This window comes from Prionailurus viverrinus, chromosome C2, assembly GCF_022837055.1.
Source record: "Prionailurus viverrinus isolate Anna chromosome C2, UM_Priviv_1.0, whole genome shotgun sequence".
NCBI lineage: Eukaryota > Metazoa > Chordata > Mammalia > Carnivora > Felidae > Prionailurus > Prionailurus viverrinus.
The window spans coordinates 115,357,919-115,367,691 of record NC_062569.1 but is presented as its reverse complement, the minus strand read 5'-3'; the positions used below and the strand labels follow the sequence as shown (position 1 = coordinate 115,367,691).

Below are 9,773 nucleotides of genomic sequence, written 5' to 3'. Positions count from 1 at the left end.
GACAGTGTTTCTGACAAGAAACATATATTATGGTTTGATTTAAGATGATTTTATTGCTGTTTTATAAACCTATATTTACACTTCCATAAACTCATGGATTTTACAATTTCTTAAATATGAATCAGTAAAAACAAGATTATCTTTAAAATTTTGTTTCTCTGGAATGCTACTTTTGAGAGTTCTTTTATAAAATTTTACTGTTAAACTAATATATAAAGGAAATAATTTCAAGCTGGAAGGAATATATATCTTTTACTTCAAGTATTTAATATAATTACTTTTAATAGAACATTTGAAACATTTTCCTTTTGTCTTGTTTAATAGTTATTCTTTTAAGCATGTTTTATTTGCATGGTTTGTATAGGATTGTGATTTTAAAATTTTATATTATATATTTACATACATATATACACACGTATATTCATAGCTTTCAATGTATGAGATTGCTGCATATATTTCTCAGTTTGTTACTTATTTTTGTTACTGTTGACACAATAATATTTGAATTTTATGCAATGTAAATGATCAATCTTTAGTTTTCTTTTATACATATGCTCACCGCACCCTTACCCTGAAAGCAAAAAATATTCCATATTTTATTCCATTTCATTTTCCCACATCTTAAAAAATTTTGATATATGATAGCACCAATTATCCGTACTTTATTTGCAAAATATAAGGAACTGCTAAGTTTTATAATTAGGTATACTAAGTATCTGTGTCTAGTTCTAACCTTTTTGGAAGCAATTAGTTATTAAGCAGTCCTAAACATTCTAATCTCTTTCATTTTAATAAGCAAAAAAATAAATTATTTCCTTCCATACTCTCGGATATTCTTGACAAGATGCAAAGCAAGTGAAATTTTAACAACACAATTCTTGGAAAGAGAGAAGCCAAAGTAAGACATAAAAGAATATAAAACATTAAATTTGAGGACAGCTAAGAAGTCTAACGAGCAATATCCAAAGAACATCAAATCTTAAAGTGCTCAAGGACAATTATAACTTCCTGACCTGTGGACAATTGTAGTTTCCAGTCCAGATGTGATATCTACATTCAGACTTAAAATAATGATTTGGTTCATTGTCCCTTGTCCATTTATAGAAATCTGGCTAATGGTGAACACATATGCAACATCCAATTTTTGTGAGACAGAAAAAGCAAATGTTAAATAGATTTTGCAAAGAGGTTAGAGTGGAAGAGAGCCAAAGCATAAGAGACTCTTAAAAACTGAGAACAAACTGAGGGTTGATGGGGGGGTGGGAGGGAGAGGAGGGTGGGTGATGGGTATTGAGGAGGGCACCTTTTGGGATGAGCACTGGGTGTTGTATGGAAACCAATATGACAATAAACTTCATATATTGAAAAAAAAATAAAAAATAAAAATAAATAAATAAATAAATAAATAAATAAATAAATAAATAGATAGATTCTGAGAGCCAAGACAGTAAGGATGCTCCCCTGGACCTTAGCAATCTTTTGGAGGATATAGAAAAACTAAACTTTATTGTCTACATAGGCATTCAGTAGTGATTACAGAGGGCTTTGACAGACAAAAATGCAACTTAACAGCTCCCCAAATGTTGAAGATTAAGCTTTTAATAAAATATCTCCCTGACAACAGTGACAAAGGAATTAAGGTGGGGCCATAAACACCAGAATAAAAACAAAGGTGGAAAGAACAGTTAAAAAGTGGTTACAAAATAGCACCTATCTAAATAATAATCAATATCTTCAGTAGTTGTCTGTCTTTTCTCTTAGTTATTAGTCATATACTCTTACATTTTTGTATGTAAAGTAATTTTTATAGTATCTGACCATTGTATATATGAGAACTGTAAAGTCCTCAGATAATGTAATCTTGCACCCCAGAGATTATTTCCTTTTCTCTGTTAGGCAAATGGATGAAAGTATAAGCGACTCATCCAACCACAGATTGCAGGAGATCATGGCTGTGTTATAATTTATTAATTTTCAATATACATTTGATGCATTCCTGATGAACATTTGGTTCATTCTAGGGTAGAATTTTAATTGAGAGCTCTTTGAGTCTTTCATCCTCATCATTGAAAGGCTGAGGGTAATTCAGTTCTTCCCTTCAAATGTCCTTTTGTCTTGTTTTGTTTTGTTTTTGATTAGTTAATAGACTACTTTTTAGAGCAGTTTTAGATTTACAGAAAAACTAAGCAGAAAGTATAGAGCTTATATATATGTACTCTCCCTCTGTGCACAGCATCCCTTATTATTAACATATTTTCCTGGTGTAATAAAGTTATTATTGATGAATGAATTTTGATATGTTATTATTAACTAAAGACCATAGCTTACATTAGGGTTCACTCTGTGCTGTACGGTTCTATGGGTTTTGACAAATGTGTGACATCATCTATCCATTACCATAGTATCTCAGAGAATAGTTTCACTACCCTAAAAATGTCCTATGCTCCACCTATTTATCCTTTCCTCCCTCTCCCTAAACCTCTGGTAAACACTGATATTTTTACATTGCTATACTTCTTCCTTTTCCAGAATATCATGTAAGTAGACATACAGTATGTAGACTTTTCAAACTGACTTGTTTTCACTTAGCCATATACATTTAAGTTTCCTCCATGTCTTTTTGTAGCTTAATACGTCATTTCTTTTTCAGTGAATGGTCATTTCTACTGCTCCACATCCTTGTCATTTGGGCTTTTGTGAAACTAAAGTCTGTTTCTCAAGAAACAGATCCCCTTGACTTTAGGTGTTTGTGGAGAACAGAATGATCTGAGCATATTTTATCAAAAGAATTTTTTTTAATGTTTATTTATTTTTGAGAGAGAGAGAGACAGAGTGCAAGTGGGGAAGGGGCAGAGAGAGAGGGAGACACAGAACCCCAAGCAGGTTCCGGGCTCCTGCTGTCAGCACAGAGCCCTATGTGGGGCTCAAACTCAAGAGCCCTGAGATCATAACTTGAGTGGAACTCGGGCTCTTAACTGACTGAACCACCCAGGTACCCAGCTCTAAGCATATTTTAAAATGAGCTGTTCTCCATCCCCCGGCTCTTACAGGAAGAACAAGATTTTCCTCTAATCTTCACCCTGATAACCTGGTAGAACTTCTGAAGGTAAAATTCACAAAACTGTGCCTCCTCAATAAGACTGAGCCCAGAAGTGGCTAGATTGAGACACAGGTTATGCATCCATCACAGAAAGTTTATTGTAGTGGTGACAATGAGACCTGTAACATTTTTTGCTAGGCTCATGGAGTGGAGTGGAAGTAACGAGACTTTTTGATATTAGAAACAATTAAAGAATAATAATTTTAGATCACTTGCCAAAATAGCAATCAGTGAACTTCCTACAATTTGACCTCTGGGGCCCTAAAGAAACTGGATCCCAAAGATGGGAGTTTTTGAAATATGTCCATATTCAAGTGGAGATCAAAGAAGCCCAACGAAAGAACTCTGGACTGACAGTGAACTGTGTATTGAACAAAAAAGTTATTTTTAAAATGACTATTTTGAAGATTATGATCCTGACTTTGGAGGAACTACAGTGATGGACAGTGGAAGGAATCACATATAAAATTCCTCAAATAAAAATTAATTACTTAAAAAAAAAGACTGAGCCCCAGGAGTTTTTATATTTGAACTAGTGCACATTAAATCTTGGACAATTAGTCAGTCACCCTTTAAATGTTCCCACCATGCTCCAGTAATGACAGCAATGACTTCTGTTTCCAGTAAGCTATGATTCTCTGTGTTCATCTATGTCTCCTTTTGGGGCAGTAGTGGACTGACTTGTGACTTCACAAGAAGAATTGTTGGTTTTTAGTTTATTGTCAGCTTTCTTGCTGTCAGGATAGAACTGATGACTTCCAAGTTCTTTACATGTTGGACCTTCAGAGCTTTCTAACTTCTCCCTGGTGTAGCTTCACGTTGTGGCAAATACTTGAGGTCAAAGATTGGACATGTTTTTTAGTCAGGGGCCACCACCCATTTTGCTTTTTAAACACTGAAAGTCCTCTGAAATGCTACTGTGATTTTAGGATGTACTGGGCCTACAGGTTAAGTCCCGTATGCAGCCCCAGAATTCAGCAAAGAGCCACTGGGGAGGAAACGTGGCTGTGTGCTTGAGGTCCTTTAATCTTATAATTTCTAAGTCTAACCCCACAAAACCATTGAGTGTTCCCCCTTTTTCTTTCAGAAGTCAAATATCTTTTGAGTATTCAAAACCTCCACACTAAATGAGCAAGAACCCTCAGAAAAATGTCTATTAATCACCAACATACATCTGAACAGTTCAGTTCTCTCTGGAATTCTGATTCATCTAGTTCTCATTGATTTTTTTTACCACAGTTACAAGATATATTTCTGTTATTATTTTGGCTTTTTTAGATTTACTGCAATAGGATCATTGACTTGCCATGGTCCACTACATCTTACATATAAATGGATATTGCTTTTTGCCATTTTAAAAGCTATTTTCACTGGATATAAAAGACAAGCTTGGTATTTACTTCTTTTCATAGTTTCAGAGTTGTCTTGTGATTGGCTTTTGGCTTCATTTCTTTGAGTGCAGACTTATTTCTTTCTCTCTGCACTTAAGATTTATTTTTTTTTGTCTGCAATTTGCAGAAGTGTTATTTTCATGTTATTTTTTTTCTAAACTTATACCAGAGTTTGTACAACACTCGATTCTGTGAGTTGCTAGTTAATGTCTTACATCAGTGTTTGAAAATTCTCAACCACTTAAAACATAATTTATCTACAATCTTCTCCCTCCATTCTTGGTATTCCAGCTATGTACGTTTTACAGTGTTCTATGTCTTTTATTTATTTTTATTAAATTCCCCCCTTTTTTGGAAGAAACATTTTCATGTGTATTAGTTTCCTAGGGTGGCTATAACAAATTACCAGTAACTAAGCACCTTAAAACAACAGAAAGTTATTCTCTCATAGTTATGAAAACTCTAAGTCCAAAGTCAAGATGTCAGAAGGATTGATTACTTCTGAGAATTGTGAGGGGGAATCTCTTCCATTCCTATCTCCTACCCCTCGGGACAACTGAAAATCATTGGCTTATAGATGCACCATTCCAATCTCTGCTTCCACCTTCACATGGCATTCTCTCTGTATCTCTGAGCCTTGACATGGCTGGCTTCCCTCTGCGTTGCCCTCCTCTTCTTATAAAGACAACGTTCATATTGCATGAAGGGCCCACCCTCTTACTGTATGACCCTATCTTAATCAATTACATGAGCAATAATCCTGTTTCCAGGGGTGCCTGGGTGGCTCAGTCAGCTGAGCATCTGACTATGATTCAGGTCATGATCTCATGGTTCCTGGATTCGAGCCCCGTGTTGGGCTCTGTGCTGACAGCTCAGAGCCTGGAGCCTGATTCAGAATCTGTGTCTCCCTGTCTCTCTGCCCCTCTCCTGCTCATGCTCTCTCTCAATAATAAATAAGCATCAAAAACAATTTTTTTATATTCCTGTTTCCAAATAAGGTAATTCTGAGATACTTGGTGTTAGAGCTTCAGTACATCATGTCATGATTCAATCCATACCAAAGTGTTTCACTTTGCATATTTTGCCCTGACCTCTCTTCCAGTTGAGTAATTCTGTTTTCTGTTATGTAAACTTGTCAATTATAGTTTTTGAAGTTACATTTGATTTTTTTTATTTTTTTTAACGTTTATTTATTTTTGAGACAGAGAGAGACCTAGAGCATGAATGGGGAGGGTCAGAGAGAGGGTGACACAGAATCCGAAACAGGCTCCAGACTCTGAGCTGTCAGCACAGAGCCCAACGCGGGGCTCAAACTCACGGACCGCGAGATCATGACCTGAGCCGAAGTTTGGCCGCTCAACCGACTGAGCCACCCAGGTGCCCCAAGTTACATTTGATTTTAACAGGTTCTAATTACTTAGTAAAATTCTCCATACATGTACTCATTTCCTTCCATTTTTATTCTATTTTTAGACATAATTATATTTATTTTAAATTTCTTATCTACTAATTTCAAAACCTGGATCATGTTTATTGTCTGCTTCTCTTTTGTGTTTTGGTTTGTATTATATTAGCTTTGCATTCTTGGTGACTTTTAATAAAATCCAGGACTGTAAAAATAATTTTAGAGTTTCTCAAAGGATGGGTTCTTTAGAAATAAAGCTTGAGATAGAGTGCCTGTCAAGAAAATCCTACAAGGAAAGCAGAAAGGCAGGATAGGGAAAGAGATAGCTGAGCAAATATGTAGCTTCTAGGGATCTCCAATCTTATTTTAATCTATAGGGGTATATTGCAGGGGCATCTGGGTGGCTCAGTCAGTAGTGTCCAATTCTTGATTTTGGCTCAGGTCATGATCTCATGGTTCATGAGATTGAGCCCTGCGTTAGGCTCTGGGCTGACAGCATGGAGCCTACTTGGGATTCTCTCTCTTGACCTCTCTTTCTTCCCCTCCCCCTGCTTGTGCTCACACTCTCTGTCCCTCAAAAAATAAATAAATAAACATTAAAACTTTTTAAAAGAGAAGTATATATTGCATAATACCATTGGACCCACCTGAGGAAACAGACCTCCCAGTAAAGGAATTTCTAACCAGGGCAAATACTTTGGAAAGTTCTTTGGGTGTTCTGTGAATTATTGGCAAATAATCCTGTTAGCAGCTAAGTATGTGAACATCTTGTTGAAATTGACATGACACCAAAATATCAGAGGCTAAAGCTTATATTTAACTCAAGGACAGTTCATTCTTTCCTCTGCAAACAGACAAATTGGGATCACTTCAGTTCCAGGATTTCGCTGAGTTGATTTTGAAATTGCAGTTTTGATAAATGTCAGTGTGTCTCCAGTTTGCCTTCCTCCTAGTGCCTACACCTTCCAAGATTCTTGTTGGGAGCTTTACTTCTTCTGAGAGGTCTTATTTCTTTGTCTAGTCCTGAACTCAACTCTTTGTCTCCTCAATACAGTCATACTTTAGAAAATTCCAGTTTACTTTTAAAGTTTTTGAGTAGAAACATATATCTCCCAGCCACATGACTTCAGAATTTGGCAAATGTTTTTCGGGGGGGCGGCATGTAACATTGTATATTGGAAGTCTCTAAAATCCCTTTTACTTCTCTCTATATCCCATGAGATGAACAAAGCCCTGAATTTTATGATCTCCTACAACAGTTCTACTCTGCCCAAGCAAATTCATATTTTAAGTTTTTTTAACAATGACCAACATCAGCAAAATATCCTCAGGAAAGAAAAGTGAGTCTGTATATTGTCAGCTCACCACTATATGATTCTACACCTCCAGAAACTTAACTCCTCTAATCTTCTTTACTTCTGATGTCTTTATTTAATTCTCTACCTTTTCTACTGTTCATGAGAGGAATATTGGTCTGCAGCAAATTACTCCATCCTATTAGAAACTACTGTGTTATATTATATTCCCTATTTTACCATAGGATGGGGTAAATAAGTAAAATAAGTAAAAATATTATAGTGTTTCAGAACATGGAGATCAATTCTTATGGCAAAAGAAAAGGTGACAATAAAAAATAACATTTGTTTTGGGCTTTATGGGTTTGGAAATTCTCCAATAAAAGTAAAAGTAAACACTCTAAGCAAAGAGAACAGTAGAAACAAAGCCATGAAGGTAAACATATAGAGTATGGATTTAAAGAATGGATAGGCCTCAATACAAGATAAAGTGGTCAAATTTGGTGGTGTCAAGTTGTGGAAGGATTAGACTGGTACTAATAATTTAATAAATTTAAGTAAGGAAAAGTTTGCTGAACATTTTGTAATACTTCTTAGAAATAGTCAATACATTCCAAACTTTTCCAGCCCTAAGTAGTCAAGTACATTAGAAAATGATTACAATATCTTTGACTTCATTTAGGAAGTAGAGGGGATTACAAATGATAGAAAATGTCCAAGTGAACCTGTAGACAAAAGGAATTCAAATTGTTTATCTGATGTTTGTAAAAGAAAAAAATCAATATTAGTCAAAAATTTCTAATTTTATACACCACATTGCTAATGCCTACCCAAAATGTATCATTCCCTTTAAATGTGATAATAGTGACTTGGCTGGGAATATGGTCACCCTTGTCTCTCTTGTACATAGCTTTTTGTAGCCAATTGTCTAAAATATAATAACTTGGAAGTGAGGGGGGGAGTTCCTTTTCATTTTTTGTTTGAAAGGAAATTGCTTGCACTAGACTTTCACTCTCTTTTTCTTCCTGTAGATTGAATAGCCAACATAATGGTAATTCTTGTTCAATCACATAAAGGAACAATTTCTCCAGCTCTAGCATGAATGATCATGTGGAGCAGAGCTTCCCTAAGAGCCTGAACCATCTACTTGGTGACTTCTAAGTAAGAGTGGAATAAAATTATGTCTCATTTAAGCCTGGAGCTCCATGTATAATAGCTTAGCCTGTATTCTAAAATACACAAGGATAACTGAAGAGAAAAAATGTTTCAATTTATAGAGATAGATAACAGAAAAAGTAGATAAGATTGATATGTGGTAAAGAGAGGGATGAAAAAACGGAACCTACACCTCAGGTATAAAGATTGCTTTTTAAACACATCTAAAAATTCAAGTAAAAAATAGTTGCCAGATGATTAATGAGAATGAAAAGATTTTGGAAAAAAAAGGAAAACAATATAAAATTCAAATGGGGAAAACAATTCAATAAGAACTAATTCTATGTTTATCCATACTATGTAAGTTTAACTGTAATAATATACTGTATGGAGACTAAATCACTAAGCCTCAGCAATAACAAGCAGAAAGAAAAACTATAATCTCTGTTTATAACTAATTAAAAACATTAACCATATATTATTTTCATTTTTCTGTTCACTGGTTTCTTTGGTTTTCTAAAGCCCAAAGGGGACCTTTTGAAACCAAGATATTTTGGAGGAGAAGCCAAGATGGCAGAACAGCATGGAAGGTTTTGTGTGTCTCGCATCCATGAAATACAGCCAGACCAACACTAAACCATCCTACCCACCTAGAAAACTGATTGGAGGATTAACACAATAATCTGCACAACCTGAACCACAGAATTCAGCAGGTACGTGGCATGGAGAAGTGAACTTGGGGAGCGAGAAGCCATGGTGAGCAGAGAGGTGCTTTTGCAGGGGGAGAGAGGACAGAGACAGGGGGCGGGATACAAGAAAAGCACCCCTCCCCAAAAGCAGCTGTAGAGAAAATGGAAAATTAGAAACAGCCACAAGGACTAAACTAAAAAGGAAGAAAGGAGAAAGGAGAGGGTTTAAATTCCATTAAAACTGTAAACAAGGGGAGTGCAAAGGCTGCAACTCTGCAGCTCCATAGCTGGTGGTGCTCTGGTGGGAAGGGCGAATCCCCAGGAACAGAGAGGGGTCTGGGAGGTTTTTGGCCACATGGGGAAAAGTAGTTTCACTGCTGGAAGGACATTTGGTAGAGACTGTTGAGGACACCTGGTCCCAGCACACCCCAGAAGGCCGCCACATTCGCTGGTGCTGGGGCAAGGTTGTTGAGGGTGAAGCCTGGTGCCAAATGTGTGTTGTGATTTTTCATAATCCCTGAAATGCTGCTGCTACACTGTCTTGTAACGTTTTGGGGGGCAGGCCCGCACCTGGCCGCAGTCTCGGGGCACCGGCAACAGCAGGGTCCAGTGGGCGTTCCTGGGTGCAGCTCATATTCGGCCATTGCTCCTTCGGTCATTGCTCAGTGAGACCCTCCCACAGAGGTGTGGAACGGGTCAAAGCCGCAGCAGTCCTTCGGAAGTAAGAGGCCAGGGAAA

General features: G+C 36.6%; 1 pseudogene; it reads left to right on the top strand.

Moving 5' to 3' along the window:
* The first annotated feature begins 3,124 nt into the window (after nucleotides 1–3,124).
* Nucleotides 3,125–3,230, top strand: LOC125175881 (uncharacterized; annotated as a pseudogene).
* The last annotated feature ends 6,543 nt before the right edge of the window (nucleotides 3,231–9,773 follow it).